The sequence below is a fragment of the Martes martes genome, assembly GCF_963455335.1.
Source record: "Martes martes genome assembly, chromosome: 6".
In the NCBI taxonomy this organism is placed as follows: domain Eukaryota; kingdom Metazoa; phylum Chordata; class Mammalia; order Carnivora; family Mustelidae; genus Martes; species Martes martes.
In genome coordinates, this window is record NC_137893.1 from 62,754,692 (window position 1) to 62,773,048 (window position 18,357).

An 18,357-nucleotide genomic window follows, 5' to 3' on the forward strand; every position below is an offset into this window, starting at 1 on the left:
ACTTATTTGAGGTAGAGAGAGAGAGAGAGAGCATGAGCAAGAGGGAGAGGAAGAGGGACAAGCAGATTCCCCACTGAGCAGGGAGCCCTAGGACGCAGAGCTCGATCCCAGGACCCTGAGATCATGAGCTGAGCCTAAGGCAGATACTTAATCAACTGAGCCACCAAGACACCCCATTTGGTTGTGTTTCTATATACTAGCAATGAATAATCTGAAAATGAAACTAAGAAATAAATTCTGTTTATAGTAAGGTGAAAAGAATAAAAAACTTAGGAATAAGTTTAAAGAAGCACAAGACTTGTACACTTGTACAAAATATTGTTGAGAGAAAAAATTTTAAAGATCTAAGTAAACAGAAAACTACCCTGTATTCATAGACTGGAAGGTTTAATATTGTGAAGATGGCAATATTTCCCCAAATGATCTACAGATTGAAGGCAATCTCTATCAAAATTCTAACATTTTTTTTTGACAAGCTGATCGAGCCGAAAGAATCTTGAAAAAGAAGATAAAAATTTGGAGGACTCACGTACCCTGATTTGAAAGCTTGCTACAAACCTATAGTAAGTAATGTAAAACTTACTACAAAGGTACAATAAGTGGTACTAAGATATATAGAAAATGGAATAGAATTTACAGTCCAGAAATAAACTCATCCATTTATGGTCAATTGATTCTTTTTGTAAGGGTGCCAAGACCATTCAATGGGGAGAGAATGGTATTTTCAACAAGTGGTGCTGGACCACTGGAAATCCATAAGGAAAATAATTAATTGGATCCCTATTTCATATAATATGCAAAACTTAAAATCGATCAAAGACATAAATGTAGGAGTGGAAACTAAATCTCTTAGAACACATAGGTGTAAATTGTCATGACCTGGATCAGGCAACATTTTCTTACATATAACACCTAAAGCACAAGCAAACAAAGGACAAATAGATAACCTGAATTTCATAAAAATGAGAAATGTCTATGCATCAAAGAACAGCATCAAAAGTAAAATCTGGGACAGCCCTGGTTAATTTAGGACAACTGATCACCCTATCCATAGTTCACCCTTCTCTTGTAGATTTGTTTCATTTGGTTTTCAGTTCTTCCACTTTCTTTTTCCTGAGTCTTTGTTGCAGCTCCAGGAAGAGAGAGACTACATTACCCTTTATTGAGCCTGGGCCAAATGGTCTGTGTTGCCAGCTGAGAGTTAAAATTTCAAGATCATTGAAATTAGTCACAAAAGGTTAAATGCTATGTGCCAAGAGCACCCAGACAAGCAGCTGAAGTGATCACGGTGATGTCAGGTGGCAAGGTGGGCACTGAGAAATGTGATTTCTAGACCAAACGTCCAAGGTGTTGTCTGAGGGTTACAAAGGCCTGGAGTGAAAGAGGTTAATGCCACAGAGCATGACAGTGGTAGTTAACTACACATTAGAATCACTTACCAGCCTTTAAGAAGTAGTGCCCAGGACCTACTTAGACTAATTAAATCATAATCTCTGTGACATCTATGTTTGAAGGTCTCAAAGTGATTCTGATGAGCAGTCAAGGTTGAGAACCACTGGTCTGGTCAAGCCTGGGAAACCAGTAGCCGCAGAAATCTTGCAGCAGCAGTTGCTCCAAGGAGTTCCAAGGAACTTTTGTTTTTCAGTTGTTACAGCTACTACTGTCTTTTTAGTTGATCCCACAGAATGTAAAGGGTCTGTTTAGTCTCTGCCCAGGCTTTGTCATTCATGTTGACTGTGGTAGGGGCATTTTCCTAGGATGATCAGAGGAAAATCTGATACTGAGGCAGGGTAGGGACTCACCAACATTGTAAGACTTGGAAGGTGCTCAGGAAGGTCTCTTTTTCCCAAAGTGTCTCATTTATCACCATAATTTATGCCTGAAATTCCAATCAGTATAGGTTGCTTTAGTACAGAAGTCGCAAATTCAAATGCCTCTAGAGACAGGCAAATGAATGCAGCCTTTAAGTATTTCAGTTTCAGGTTCTTGAAAAAGTATTTAACTACCCAGTTTAGATTGATAATTATTGATTAATACCTCCAGTTAAATCTGGTGTGTCCAATTATTATGACTATTGATTCCAAAACCTGTAAATGAGATTATTTCTCTACCGAGGAGCTATGGGAGAGGAATCACCCCCAAAATATGTCTACCATAGACAATAGCAACTCTATAGATCTGCCTTGTACAATAATTAGCTACTAGCCCCATATGGATATTTTCATTTACATTTAAATTAATTGAAATGAAATAACATTAAAATTCAGATCTTTGGTCACAGTAGCGTTATCTCAAGTGTTCAACTGCCACAAGTAGTTAACAGCTACTATCTTGTATGGCACAGAACATTTCTGTTTTCCCAGAAAGTTCTATTGGACAGAGCTCTTACAGATGACCCCCCAAAAAATCAACAAACTTTTCTCCCACTCCTAAGCCCACAACCAAAAAAAATTTTTTTGCAAATTACTTTTGTTCTAGGCCTCCTACTTTTCTGACAAGAAACCTAAGCTCTCACCTCAAAATGATTAATCCTCTAGTTTATTCACAATTCTCCCCACGATCCTCTACCCTGCTGCTTGCTTGGGCTTTTGTTTCCTTTTCTTCTCAACAAATTTCTTCAAGGAACACTTTCAACTTGCCACTGCAGTACCGCACCATCCAAAATTTATTTTACTACTTGTAATCTGGCTTTTGCCTTCACTCTTTTACTAAAGCTACTCTCTCTAGTCTAAGGACACTAACGACTGCCAACTGGCAAACACAATGACCTGCTCCCGGTTCTCACTGCCATGCAGCTCCCTGTAGCACTTGGCATTGTCACCAATCCCCTTGGGTGTGATCGTTATCATTACCCAGTAAGGGAGAGTAAATGGCTCAGGTGTACCATCTGCTTGAAGTCTAGGCTGCTGGAAATCAGGAAGAAGTGGACCCTCAGACTGGATGCCAGGGAGCAAGCAGGAGGCGGAGGGGATGAAGGAAACAGGATCAACTAACGTCTCCTGGGAAGGAAGTGATATTCTAAGGCTGAGTGCAAAGGAAGCGCAACTAAAGTGGTTTGGAGTTGGAAGTTCCGGTCCAGAGGTTGCAACCAGAAGAGAAGATGACACATGGCTGTGTGCCCAGCACACCAAACACTAAATAAACATTAACAGAGCAGAACTAGCTCTCCCTCCACCCCCATCCCCTCACTGTACACTGGACCAGATGCAGGAACAGAAGCAGATCTTGCCACTAGGTCCAGGACTGGTGATTGGGGTAAAAGAAACAGAACAGGAAGGTCAGAGCCCCAGGGAAGGAAATCAGGGGTCAGGTCCCCAGTCTGCCCACGCAAAAGCTCTCAGCAGGATGTCGGCAAATAGTGCCAAGCTGATGGGCACTCTCCCTTTCTGAGGGGACTCTGGGGAAGGCTGGAGTAGACAGCCTCAACTTCCTTTAATTAGTGGCAGGAGAGAAGTGGGACCAACAGCAACCACTACCACGCAAGTAAGCACAGAAAGGCTGGGGAAGTAGGAACAGCTCACCAGCTCAGACGCTTGGCCAGCATCAAGGGTTGGTCAAAGAGCTATCTCAGTGCTCCTCCTGTTGTCATTTCTTTCTTCTCTAACTCCTTCACTGACCCCCTTTTACTACCTGGGACTCTAAAAAAAAAAGAAGTCCTCACAGACAAGTCTACACTTCTCTTCTTGTTCCCCCATTCCCAGCCTAGAACACAGTCTTCTGGTATACCTCTGTATGGAGGTCTCAGATCCCCCAGCCCAACCAGCCTCTCTGTGTCGGAATCTCTAAGGGAGAGAGCTTCTTAGACATACAGAATCTCAGACTTGCTGAAACTGCATTGGCATTACACTCAAGTCTGGGATGCCCTGCTCTGGTCCATCCTTCATCTTCCTGCCAGGTTAACTCTCTGAAAGTACAGCTTTAATCTGTTACTTTAACCCTTCAGAGTTTCCTGACGGTCTAGTGAATTGAGTATACACTTCTCACCGTACCCTTTAAAACCGTCCACAACTTCTACTACCTTCCAGATTCCTGACGACCCAAAACCGTCTGTGAAAACCATGAATCAGTCAAATTGAATTCCACCCTTTTCCTGCACCTGGTCCAGAGTCTAGGGTGGGGATGAGATGTAGATTAGTTTTGTTCCGTAAATGTGTATTTGGCACTTCCTGTGTGCTTTGGCATACAAACTTGTACTTCTCTTCCTGGCCTGAAACCACCAAATCCCCACTTTCTTGCCTTTGCTCAGATCATTCCCTTTGCCTAATGAGTCTCCCCTCCTGGTCCCCCATGATATCTTTGTCTACTGAACTCCAAGATCAAACTTGGATGCTTGCTCTTGAATAAAATTCCACATGTGGCATAAAGCAGAGGTGACCCAGTCATCATCCTGGCTCCAGTCCTGACTGTGGGCATCCTTGGGAATGGAGCTATGTTCTAGGTGCCTCAGTTTCCCAATCTAAAAATTAGTGAGACCAAAACCAACTTGCTGGATTGCTGTAATGATTAAATAAAATATTGTCTCTTTTAAGCATCCCTGTTCATTGCAAAAGGATTTGACAGGAAGTGAACTAATATAGAAAACATGCCCAGCCCTGTTCTCTTCCTTCATTCCACTCCTCCTGCCCCGAATGTGTCCTATCCCCCTTTGAGAGCCCTCCCGCACTTTGCACATCTTTTAGGACCGTTATCTCATGCCACGTTCTGAAATGCAAATATTCCATAGTCTTTTGAAATTCAAGAAAATCAATTCAGGTTCACTACTCCAATCCAGTGCTCTGACTTATATTTTTGCATATTCTCAGGATGTACGTTCTCCGCTTTCTGCTGGTTCTGAGTTCTCTAATCCTAATTACATCTCACAATTTCATGGATGTTAAAAAAAAAAAAAAAAAGACATGGAAGAGCTCCATCCCTTTAACTCACCACAAACACACCCCAATTCTTTCCCACCTCCCTAACCGACATTTGGCATTAGGTGAAGAATGTCAGGGCAGCTATAATTTACAACATGATGTGAAAAAAGGTTTTTTTGAGATTTTATTTATTTATTTGACAGAGAGAGAGCATAGCATGGAGAATGACAGCCAGAGGGAGTAAGCTCCCCTATGAGGAAGGAGCCAATGCAGGGCTCAGATCCCAGGTCCCTGGGATCCTGACCTGAGCTCAAGGCAGACACCTAACAAATGAGCCACCCAGGCATGCCTGATGTGAATTTTTTAAAAATCCATACAAAGTTTATTAAAAATAGATTGCACAAATGAAATACAGTTGGAATGGAGTTTTGATGTTTTTTTCATAGTGATACACAGTTGTGAGCAGCACTTTTACCTGGTTGTCCAAGGATGGCCAAATCCATGTGTTTATGGGTTTTACAACCCCACATACAAATTCCCCTGCATGTAGATATTTACATGTATTTGCATATGCTTATGTGTATTTGTTGTTCTCTGTATAATAACATCTTGTCCTTTAAAGAGTGTGTTGGTGTGCCTGGCTGGCTCGGTTGGGAGAACATGGGACTCTTGACCTCAGAGTCTTGAGTTGAAGCCCCACATGGGGCATGGAGCCTACTTAAAAAAAAAAGAAAAAAAAGTGTGGGTTTAGGCCCCATGAAGCTGCCAGTATCTTCAAGATAAAGTTTAAGGATAGAAGCAATTTATATTAAAGGAAAGCAGGCAATTTGTAATGGAATATGAGATATCGTGTTGAAAAGTCCTTTCACTGCCCTACCTCTGGAATTGCTCACTGGCCCCTTTCCCTGCAGTTCCAGGCTCCTACCTGCTGCCAGGCGCTGTCCTCACACCGCCCCGTCAGTGGGCCAAGGTCTTGCTTCTCAGGCTCCAGAACCTCCAGTTCCCTTCTTTATTATGCAGAGCAGGTTCGCTTTCTTGTCCAAACTTCAAAGTCTTCTAAATGTGCTCTGCTGAAAAAAGCACCTTCTTTGACCCTTGAGCAGCTTGTAAGACCTGAAAGAGGCTTTAGAACTCGCCTGTTGTTCTTTCTTCTTCCTTTTTCTTCTTCACTCCCTCCCTTCCTTCTTTTCTTTTCTTTTTTTTTCTTTCCTTCCTTCCTTCCTTCGTTCCTTCCTTCCTTCCTTCCTTTCTCTCTCTCTCTCTCTCCCCCCACCATGAATCTCTATCCATGAAACTAAGCTCACAGCAATTTCTTCTCTGTGATGTGAATTATGACAAAACCCTCTAAAGAAGACAAAAAATGCTACAGTCTATTGTTTTAAAAAGCACATTTATTCAAATTTGTATTGGAGCTTGTACCATAGTGATTCCCCTTTGGTAGACTTTAAAGTTCTTGAGGGTGGACGGTTTCTTATTCATTTTGTATCCTCTGCAATGCTTGGCATCGCGCCTGGCAAGGAGTGGTCGCTCAACAATTGCTTAGTTGAATGAACTGGAGGGTTGACTATCTAACCTCATGAGTCCTCTCAGAGCTATTTAAAATGAAAGATTAGTTGTATAAACCAGTCATCTTAGCCATTGTAGTCTAGACCTTTTTCAATTTCACCAAAATTTAAACAAGTTTCTAGGGAAGAGGTAATTTTAAAAATTGAGTATGTATTGAGCACCTATAATTATCAGCATATATGTGTGTGTGAGTGTGTGTGTATATATATATATATATATATATATATATATATATATTTCTTTTTTTTAAAGATTTTATTTATTTCTTTGACGGAGAAACACAGCGAGAGAGGGAACACAAGAAGGGGGAGTCGGAAAGGGAGAAGCAGGCTTCCTGCTGAGTAGGGAGCCAAATGCGGGACTTGATTCCACAACCCTGGGATCATGACGTGAGCCAAAGGTAGATGCTTAAAGACTAAGCCACCCAGGCCCCCCCCCCTTTTTTTAAGTAGGCTCCACACCCAATATGGGGCTTGAACTCACAACCTTGAGATCAAGAGTCAGATCCTCTATGGGCTGAACCAGCCAGACACCCTCAGCATTTATATTTTTTATTTCCACTGTCCTTCTATTGTGAAATTCATGTCCAGTTTCTACCTTCAGGATCAATGACTCTGGATCCTGCTCAATTGAAATAAGCTAGTAAAATAATGTAAACATTAGTTGAGTACATTTTTAATGGGACAAAGGCAGTTTCATTGGTATTGTAGTTTACAGTATCATGTGAATTTTAAATGTTATTAATTACATGGGAAAATTCTTCATAATATCTATCTTTTTGCTGTCAATTACTAGTATCTGCCACACACATTTATTAAATCCTCCTGAGAAAAATTTCAGAAAAATGTGATTTGATGTTTTGTCAATATAAATTTAGAAGATCTATGTGTAAATTTTAAATCATTTTGGTGGTTGTTCCATGTATTTATTTAAGGGATGAAACAACAAAAATGTGTGCAAGAAGGCACCTACACTACCCTTGCTCCTTTCTTGTCCTAGCAGTGTTGATCAAACTGTGATGTTCTAAATAAAAGAATTATTCGGTAAATAGAGATACCTTTCTAGGACTAATTCTAGTCTCTTCATTTCTTAGGAACTCAGGATGTGGTTTTTATTGTCACAAATTTCCTTAAAATAGCTAATCACTTCCTTGTACTTATAAAGTCTAATGGATTTTGACAGGTTATGTCACTCAAGCCTTTAGATTTTGATTTAAAAATGCAAACATCCAGATGTTTCTAGATAGGCTTCTCTTCTGAGTAGTTAAGCAGCTTCGGGGTGGTCCTCCAAGTTTGATACATACCAGGAAGACTGACTCATGTTAACCAACTGATGTGTATAGAAGATTATCTTTGAAATATCAATATTATTATGTTGTAGGAACTGTAACTATAAGAAAGTTAGATTAGTTACCCATGTAGAGGCATCTACAATTTGCAGATTACTGTACTTGCAAAATCAGATTGCTTTTTACCAAGTGACTTTTATAAGGACAGAAATAAAGGCAAAACAATATGGATTTTCCTAGAGGTTGTCAAGTTCCTGAAACAGTAATAGGAATTCAAAGCTTGTGAGACAAAAGAAAGCAAGGTATGTTACAGTAATGAAAGACTTTAATACTAATATTTTGTCAGTTCGGTTATATTTGCCACTGGTAATTTTATCCATTAAACAAACATTTATTGAGTACCTACTATGAACTAGATTGGTCACTCTTATCTCCAACAGGGATTTTCGGTCTGCTCTCTGGGACTATCCACTCTGTTGAAGAAATATCTACTAGATAATGCTTGAGCTGAGATAATAGAAGTCTCTTATCAAACTCTCCCTTTTCAGTTTTCTATAACGGTCTTCAGAAGCTTCAGTCTGTAGTTGTTAAACTATTGTTCTGTTCCCTATGAATAGAGAGCCTCTGACAGTTAGCTAAACCCAGGCTTATTTTCAAACCAATTAAGGGCAGAGAGGCCCTCTGTACACACAGCGAAGCAGGCATCAGCATGCCAAGATTGGAGATCAGATACTAAGAACACTGGTTGCCAATACTTGTCAAAGCACATATTTGCATTTCTACCAGGAAAGGGTCGGAAGGTGGCCATATCAGGAAGGTCACTTTGTTATCAGTGAAGCATTGATATTATCTTGTGATAAGTCATGTTTACAGTTAATGTTATTCTGCTTTTTAATGATCGTAAAGTTAAGTATCGTTGCTTTTTAATGATCGTAAATGTTAAGTATGTGTATGATTAATTAGAAATGACTCTAATTAAGTATGTCACTATTAATTTAGTGTGTATCATTATATATTTACATCGATTTAATTTCGGGCTCCATAATTTTCTAAACCTTTCCTAAATGACACATACTTTTGAAAATACCTCAAATTTGCTGTACGGTAACGTTCACTTAACTAGATGCTCCCAATCATCTCTACTGTTTATGCTAGGCAGTCTCTGGTGTGGACAGAGAGAGGGGCTGTTTGGTCCCTGAGCCTAGACAAGGGGCCTCTCCAATGAAATTAGGGCTTCTGAGACTCATGATTATTGTGACCTTAAACACTGTCCCTCTTGGTAGTCCTTTTCGTTGGCTCACCCTGCTTTTCTGAACAATGGCCCAAAGTCTTCTAGACTGCTTCCTTAGGATCAACTCCCAGGCTCCTAAGGAGTCCTCCGATGAGCTCCTTTCACTGGAAAATCCGTCCTCCCCCACTCCCTGTTTCCCTCCGGAGCATTGTCTTCTTTCACGTCACCGTCTTCTCCTGTGGCATTTTCACAATAGACTTGATCATGTAGAAATGAATATGTTAATTAAAAACAGAAAATGTAGCTCTCCTTGAGAGCAAGGAAAGCTTAACTTCAAATCTTCGGTGGAGAAGAGGTGAAATATTTGCATTTCATCTCTCCAGGGCAGACAAGGAGGGGAAAACAAGGCTTTCATAGTAAGCAGCCTAAAAGTTCACACACTACTGCAAAATGTTCACATCAAAGGGGATCAAAGGCCATTAAAGGAGAACCAGACATCCTCAAACTGGGAACACAGCCAACTTGAGACTGAGAGGTGGAATGTGGGGGTAGGGAGGGGCACCGACAGAAAGTTCAACGCAGGGAACAGGAAAATTTTAAGAAGTGTGTATTTGTCTCCTCCACCAGACTATAAATTTCTCAGTGGCAACATTCTGTACTCAGTATCTAGTACAGTTGTTAACAGATAGAAGATGCTCAATAAATGTTGGCTCGAAGTGAACTGAACTTACCAAACTGTTTTCACGACAGGAATTTATAGGTATGTGCAATGCCTCCAAGTTGTCTTAAAAACCCTACAACTCTTGAACCTTTAGAGGGTTAGAGACATATTGAAACCTTAAATAAACGCATGTCAGAAGAGAATGGAAAAGTATAGAAAGGCTAAGATAAAGGAGTTGGGTGAGAGGCAGAGGGAACTCAGCGCATAACAACTATAATTTGAAGAGCAGCTACAAAAAGAAAAATTAGCAAACAAATGTATGAGCATGGGATGAAGAGATCTTTGAAGACTGCTATTTTGTTAGTTAACATCGTACAGTTTTAATAGTGAAAACTGTACTGGAGCGCTGGGTGTGGTGCATAAATAATGAATCTTGGAACACTGAAAAAATAAAATTAAATTAAAACAAAACAAAACAAAGTAAGCAGCTTCAAATTGACTTTACTAATCTTAAAATTGGACCCCAAGTACCATACATATGCAGATCTGATATAAAACCTGAACTTGAACTGTACCCTTAAAATTACTTATGTTTAACATTGAAGTATTTGCATTAAATATGCTTTCACAGTAGAGTCTGAATGACTACTGTCTCATCTATTTGTGAATAAAAGCTACCTTTCTATTCACTTTCTATTCTACCTACACATTTTTTCCTATGAAAAAATTTACTTATTTTTAAGTAATCTCCATACCCCACGTGGGGCTTAAATTCATGACCCCGAGATCAAAGTCACATGCTTTTCACACAGAGCCAGCCGGATGCCCCTTGAATTAAAACTGAGTAGGAAAAAAAAGGGGGAATATATGTCAACGAAGGTCCTAATAAAACAGAAAGAAAGACAAATGTAAAGGAAACAGGCAAGAAAATACCTGGGTGTAAAAAATAAAGTAAGTGGTGATTCTCTTTTCCAAAGCTAGTCACAACAAACAACTCCCTTAATTTAGCTCTAGTGGTCTAATTGGAGCCTTGTAGAAAGATCAGGTACTAGTCTAATTTTCAAAACCCCCCAACTTTTTCTTAAAATGATGAAGGCAATGGAGTAGGAATTATAAAAAGGAAAACATCAGGTAGATTCTGGAATCAGTCTGGTATGAAGAAGTAGACACCACTCTCAGTTCAGCCTGGTCAACACAAAGATTGGTGGCAATATTGTTGTTGTTTCAAAGTTATTTTAAAGAGTTCTACATGCTTGAAATTTTAAGTGCATAATATTGTGTTGTTTGGTGCAAACATATGTTGTACAGCAGATTGCTAGAACTAGTTTATCCTGTGTAACTCTCTCCCACCCTTCTCTTCCTTTTTCTCACTTTCACTTACTTGCCTTCAGCATCATTTCCAGTTCCAGCCTCCATTGTCCCATCTCAGGGGACATAATTTGAAATGTCATCACTTTAAAAAAAATAATTTATCCATTTATTATTCCAGAGAGAGAGAGAGAGCGAGCGAGCCTGAGGTGTGGGTGAGAGGCAGAGGGAGAGGGAGAGAAAGAGAATCTCAAGCAGGCTCCCCACTGAGCATGAAGCTCAACTCAGGGCTCGATCCCCAAGATCACGAACAGAGCTGAAACCAAGAGTCAGAGGCTTATATGACTGAGCCACCAGGTGCCCTGAAATGTCATCCCTTTTATCTTAATTCTCACTTGTCCTGTTCTATCTGTCACAGAATTGATAATCACCCCACAGTTCCTCCTAAAGGAGAGGCCCATAGCATCTAAGACTAACTTGAACTTACTTTTCACCACTCCAGGTCTGTATAGGGCAAATTTCTGAATAGCCTAAGAGAATTCTATTTCTATCTCCTAGACCATCCACTACATTGTATTATTTACTCCTAGTGAATGTCAACCTCACTAAGCTTCCTACCTCTTTCAAGGCAAGAAACATTTCCCTCAAACCCTCAAACTTAGCATGCTGCCTGACAGAGTAAATATTGAATAATTGATGAATGATAGGGAGGGAGGAGGGAGAAAAAGGAAGAAAAGAGAAAAGGGAAGGAAAGAGGAAGAAAGAAGTTAGTTAATTAGTTGGTAGAATTCTGTTCATAAAAGAGGAGCCTGTAATACTGAATTTGTGGAAACTAATTATTCATAGACATGCTGACAACAAAATTACTGCCACTGCTCGTCAGCCGTGTCCCTTGAAATGAGTTGGCTAGTTAGGGAACACATCTTGAATGAGGTAGGAGGACCCAACTTTCCCACAGGCTAGGTATGTTCTAGTCTGTACGGTAACGTAGAAAATTAAAGCAACCGTACTTTAAAGGGTCCCAAATTTTACAAATACAATCATCAACAATAAACACTAAACCCAACTAAGCAAATAAACAACAGACTTCATTTTGGTGATCAGGCAATTTCAGGGAAACATTTGGTTTTGACTCCTTTCCTGCATTTCTCTGCTTTGGCTTATTTCTCTTTGTACATACAATAGTTATTCTAGTGACTGCCTTCCTCATAAATAATCCTTTGAAAATTATTGTCTTTGAGTGAATGAACTGGTTTATTGGGTTACTTTGGTAAAATAGTTTTCTGTCTTTAAATGCAAGTATTGTTCTAGAAAACATGGGTGTTGTGAGTCCTGGCACCCGAGACTGAACCTTAGTGTGCTTATCGACTTCTTGTTGTAGTGACCTTTAATGGGTTTCTTTAGCATACACCACAGAAAGCATACAGTTAATTTTATAGCTCTTAGCTGAAATAAACTTATCTTGGTTAAATCAGCTTTGCTATTGACCAAGTAGTAGTACATTTCATGATGAAATTTTTAAAAAGTTTTTTTTAAGACACCATAAATCTATTTTTAAATTACCCAAGAAACGAGTTAAACTTATCTTTTATCCTGAAACATAATTATGTTCTGCCTTTAAAATACTCACAAAAGACACATGAAAAAGATTGATGTCAATTTTAAAAATCTCAACGCAATGGATACATTTCTGAGAAAAAAGATTTACTTAATAAGAAAAAGAAGATCTCAATGGGCCAATAATCCAGGAAGAAACTGATAAATTGGCAAAGAAACACCATGCAAAAATGTCAGATGATTCCATAGGTGATCATTCCCATGGTAATGAGAAAGACTGTCCAGTTAATTTGGAGACAAATACAATCTTGATAGGGAAGTGACAATATAGGATAGTGCCAACAACAGAAAGATGGGAGATTGAGTGAAGGAGAGAAACCCAATCTGAAGTAAATCTGCTGTTTAGTTGTGTTCATTTTTTGTCAGTTATAGTACATATGGTATTCAAAGACAAATCATTTTACATGGCTTATTCATTATAATGGAAAACATTGGGCCCTTCCATCAAGAAGCGGGATATAATTCTCTTATTAAATCAGGGCTGGCCTTCATGACCTACCTATGATCAATAGAATGCACTGAAATGATGCTGAATGATTTCTGCCTTGATCTCTTGGGGCACTTGCTCTTTAGATGCTCTCTTAAAACCCAGCCATCATGCTGTAAGAAGCCAAGTAAATGGAGTGGCCATAAGATGCTCCAGGAGACACTCCTTGATGGGCTCCCAGACAACAGGCATTATTAACTACTACCCATATGAGTGAGTCACCTTGGACAGTTAGCCCAATCAAGCCTTCAGATGACTACACACAGATCGCAAAAGCTAACTGCCTGTCAGCCCCTCCCTAAATCCTTGACTCACAAGGTCATGTTTCGTGACATTCAGTTTGGGGGTAATATGTAATGCAAGAATAGATAATCATGCCATCTGCCTAAGATCTAAGTTTCAGTTCTAAGAAACAATCTACCCCCCCCCCTGCCATCATGCCCCCACCAAGATTCTATATGGACAAGTGGAACTGTCAGTGGGAGGACTGGTGAATGACAGAGGCCACTGATACAGGGACTTAAGGATTAGAGTTAAAGGCTACAAGGGATTTTGTGATACCCGCCTGATGCCTTAAAAGTTCAGACTGGACCAGCTAACTCTGAGGATACCTCAACATAGACTTGGGGACCAGATCACACCAGTCACCTTGCAGGGGAACCAGAGGATAACACAGGGACTCCAGCTTGCAGATATAAGGCCCCTTCTCTCTTACAATCAAGAAATCATGTGAGCTGTCTTCATCTCCTCCCCTCATATGCCTCCCCCATGACATCTGGGAGGAGAGCAGGGAAAAGAGGAAGAAATGTGAAGGGCTGAGCATTTAAGTGAAATACTGAACTACTTAAATGATTACACTTTAACGGAAAGATCCTGAGATATGATAATTGTAAAATTAAGTTAAACTCCATGCAGCTACGGAGGAAGATTATATTCATTAGAGGAAATTAAAAGCCACTTGTGGTGTTTAAAATGTTTGATCCCACTATACTTATGTGCCTGTATAGAAATAATTATTTTGTAAAAAAAAGATAAGTAGATTTTAAGCATTAAATGCTTACTAGTTGTAACACTCGTTAAACGTACGAGATCACTAGATACAGATCGGGTTCTATTTATCTAGAGGCTTTACAGGATAGTAACAACATAAACACTAGGAGGAAATGTATATGATAGTTAATAATTATGTTTTAAATAATTATTTATATCTTAATAAAAGAGATGCCCCCCGGGTGTTTGAATTGTTTAAACAAAGAGCAAGAACAAAATTTGAAACAATCCAGATTTTTTTTTTAAGATTTTATACATTTATTTGAGAGAAAGCAAGAGAGAGAGAGAGAGAGAGAGCATGAGTGGGAGCAGCAGAGGGTGAGGGAGAAGCAGAGTCTCTGCTGAGCACGGAACCCAAGGTGGGGCTCAATCCCAGGACCCTGAGATCATGACCTGAGCCAAACAAAGGCAGATGCTTAATGGACTGAGCCACCCAAGTGGCCAAAAAAACAATCCAGATTTTAACTGATCATGTTTGTCATTGATAATGGCTAGTAGTTGTTAAGCACCAGCTGGATAACAACCTTTTATAGTCATTCTTTCTTATCCTTACACTGGCCAACTAACTCATCCCATTTTACAGAGGAAGACTGTGAGGCTGATTACCAGGCTAATAATTGCCGGAATCAGGTTTCAAACCCAGATGCATTTGGCCTCCAACGAGGACCATTGTGTTTTTATTACACCTTGATACCTTCCTATTTCTACAGCCATTAAGATTTGTGCTCATTTTACACATTTTTAGTTTTTAAGATTGCACAGAGATGACCTCTAAGCATCCTCAGAGAATGAAATATTGACAACAGCAAAGCATGACATAGGGTTTAAATGGGAAAAGATATCACAAACCAGAAACACTGTAGCTCTTAAGCACCACGGACAGTTATGGAATGCATGACACTAAAGTATTTCCAGGGCAGGGTGATGGAAGTTAACAGAAATTAATAAAAGCTGTGGAAATAAAAGGTGGATTATCTTGTTTTACTTTTGTTTAGTCAATAGTTTAAGAAGTTGACGTGTTAGAGATGACTCCACCGAAGGGCAGAATTTTCACTTTAGAAAACGCTACGAGTTGGGGCGCCTGGGTGGCTCAGTCGGTTAAGGTCTAACACTTGATTTCCTCTCTGGTAATAATCTTAAGGTCTTTGGATCCAGTGTCATTCCGGCTCTGTGCTCAGCACAGAGTCTGCTTAAGACTCTTTCTCTCCCTCTGCTTTTCCCTCTGCTTAGCTCTCTCTCTCTCCCTCAGATAAATAAATAAATCTTAAAAAAAGAAAAGAAAAGGAAAGGAAATGTTGCTAGCGGCAAGGAACATGTGTTTGGTATTTTTCACAACTACTTCTACATGCTTTAGTATTACAAAGAATAGGTAAAACCATTTTGATCTTTTCTATGTTAAAAATTCATAATATTGAGAAAACACTAAATTGAGAATGTTTATAAAAGAAATTTAGAGGGGAAAACTGCCCTCCATAGAAAAAGTAATAAATACTTGTTGGGTTGATTTTTATTTAGAGAAAAGTGCTTTTTCATTTTTGGCTAATCTCTTCCAAGAATTCTATTTATATAAAAAATTGATTTACTTTTGCTTTGCCAACAATTTTGTATAGATTTCTCTGCCTTTGCTCCTGATGAACCTCATGGTAATATGAAATCTTAAATTTATTTGGCATTTTCTATCTCATTATGGAAACACTGATTTACAACTACAACATCCAAAAAAATAATTATTTTATGATTCCCTTCTAGTTAGGTAATTAAAATAGATCCCATTGGTAATAAAGTACAAGATTGCCTTAAGTGGTTTCTGGAGGATACAGTTGTGTTTTTCCAATCTGTTAATCTGATTATATCATTTATATTGCTGCCTCCAAAAAAGGAAAAGAAATAAGATTCAAATTAAGTTAAGAGAAAAGGACAACTCTTTTTATAAATATAATCTTGAGTGAAAAAGACCTGCTACAAAGGATTATTAAGAAATAGGCATACAATGGCAGATAAAGGAATGAATTATACATATATACACATATATAATATTACATACACATTATGTAGTAATGCACCCATTCAATTGATATATTTGAGTATATAGTAAGTAGTAATGTGTACGTATAATGTACACATGTACATTATATATATATAATGGATGTGTATATATACATACACACATATAATCCATCCTTTTATTTGATATTGTATGCTTGCATGCTTATCATTTTGTGTGTATTTTATTTTCTTTTTTTAAAAGATTTATTTATTTATTTTAGAGGGAGAGAGAGCATGAGTGGGAGGGCCAGAGGGAGAGGGAGAGAATCTCAAGCAGACTCCATGCTGGGCTCGGAGCCATGATCACGATGATCTGCAAACATGACCCTGCATTCACCACCTGAGCTGAAACCAAGGGTCATCTTAACCAACTGTGCCACCCAGGTGCCCCCATTTTGTGTCTATTTTAAACAAAATGATGTTAGGAATATTTACCCAAATGTTAATAGAGGTTGCCGGCAGATAGCAGGATTCCAGGTAATTTCTATTTTTTTTCTTCATTCGGTCCTGAATTATTTTTTCACAATAAGTGTGTATATTTTTACAAAACCAGTAAGAGATTTTTCAAAAACAAAAAACCAGAAGTTTTGATTACAGATAGGAAACTACCCTCCACTCCAGATTCTACACAATCAAACAAGAAGTACACACTGAATCAGCTGTGTGCCCAGCACATAGGGTACCATGTTTGCTTCCAGCCCCTGGTCTTTCTTCATGAGTTCCACAGCCAATTCAACAGCAACATTTATTAGCAACTTACTGTCCTCATGCCATCCCAAAACATCATTTTTGGTTTTTATAGGAACAAAAACCAATGCGCCTGCGTGGCTCAGTCGGTTAAGAGTCTGCCTTTGGCTCAGGTCCTGATCCTGGAGTCCACAGATGGAGCCCCACATCAGGCTCTGTGCTCAGCAGGTAGAGAGTCTGCTCCTCCCTCTCCATCTGCCCCTCTCTCTTGCCCCCCACCCCGTGAGCGCGTGCGTGCGCCCGCGCTCGCACACACTCTCTCTCTCTCAAATAAATAAAATCTTTGGAAACAAACAAACAAACACCATCTCCCTGTTTTCTGAATTAATTTGCTTACATAACATTTAATCCAATGATAACAATTACAACAATAAGTACAACAGGGGGGTAAGCACTAAGTAACTCAACTTAATAAGAGCAGAAGTGTGTGGGTGGCTTAAGTTGGTTTCCCCAGGAAACACACTGAAATGAAGATTTGGGTACAGGAAGTTCATTGATAATTGTTGTCAGAACAGCACACATACAGAAATGAAGTGGAAAAAGCCCATAATTGGCCAGAGGGAGATCCGTGATGAGGAAACAGCGGAGGCGTTAACTAATTCCTGGAGCAGCTCTGGGGCTGAGATGGCTCTTAAGTTGTCTCAAAACAACGCAGGGACCTGGGCGCCTAGGTGGCTCAGACAGTTAAGCGTCTGCTTTCTACTCAGGTCTAGTCCTGTACCCGGCTCCTTGCTCAAGGGGAAACCTGCTTCTCCCTCTCTCTCTGCCTGCCTCTCTCCCTGCTTATGCTCTTCTCTTGCTCTCTCGCTCTCTCTCAAATAAATAAATAAATAAAATCTTTTAAAAAAAAAATGCAAGGACCTTTAGTCTCCTATACCCACTGGCTAATCTGCTGGTCCCAGGACACCTTAGGTGAGGGAACTTCTTTCTCCCCAGGGCAATTCCTGGAGAGGGATTCAGCTGTGAGCCCCTGGCCCCCCAACATTCCTAACAGCTAAAAGACCAGTATCTCAGTCCTGAGGGGCCGTAAATCTGGGTAGCATGCCCCAGCAACTACCACAGTCCATACTGACAGCACTCAGATCCGTTTGCTTCACACGATGTAATCACCCATAGGGGAACAGTTTCCCCCGGGGTTCTTACGGGTGTTGTTTCCCGGCAATTTTTGCAAGAGGAAAGTTAGTGGAGCAAACTGTATCTGCCACCATTGCAGCTCATTTCAAGGCCACATCCGATATTCATTGTCTCCTCCCTACTTCTCCTTCCAGATACCTCTTGACTTCTGCTAACACCTCCACAGCTCCAAGTGACTTGCCTTGTAAGGTGACACAGACCATTCCTAAGTGGTCTGAGTCCCTTGTCACCATACTCTTCCCAGACTGTGCCAGTTACACTTGTCCATTTATCATTTAAACTGAACAGAGGACTACCAGGATATGCCCCCGTGGTCTTCTGGGTGTGAAACATATTCTTTCCTACTTAAGTTGTGTAAAATACACACTG